Consider the following 564-nt stretch of genomic DNA (forward strand, 5'->3'; position numbering starts at 1 on the left):
CGCCTTCCCACAGTCCCCGGTCCCCTCCTCTCCTGCATGGGTCACCCTGGGAACATATTTGAATTATAAATACAGGGATCCGCCCCCTCTTCCCCCCAGGCCCTCTAGGGCTCTGTAAAGTAAATGCACGGGGGTTTCAGATCCGGGAGAGTCCCACTGCTCCCCTGTACAGTCTCGCCCCCATCTCTGAATTCCGAGTTTCCAAGATGCTCATGGGCAGGCACGCGTGTGTGTTTCCATTTCTCTTTCCTTCTGCGGGAGGAAGGGAAAGCCCCTTGCAAGCTCAGTGAAGGCAGCTCTGGGCACGGCCTGGCAAGACATTTTCCCAAGAAGCAAGACCTGGAGGGAGAAAGAACCCCAACAAACCAGTTTTACAAGCTCCATGTTCCCACCTCTCCACATACAGCATTGCTAGAGAGGGAGTTGGGAGAGGCGGAGGCTTAGAAAGCTGGACAGAGTAATACGTGAGGACATCCCGCACCCCCCACCCCACCCCTCCAAGATCTAGGAGGGTGTAGGCTCTTTGTGGCCGCGGTCCTCAGGGAGGAAAGGGAAGGGAAGGGA

This window comes from Herpailurus yagouaroundi, unplaced genomic scaffold (genome assembly GCF_014898765.1).
Source record: "Herpailurus yagouaroundi ecotype Mexico unplaced genomic scaffold, PumYag 250, whole genome shotgun sequence".
Lineage (NCBI taxonomy): Eukaryota > Metazoa > Chordata > Mammalia > Carnivora > Felidae > Herpailurus > Herpailurus yagouaroundi.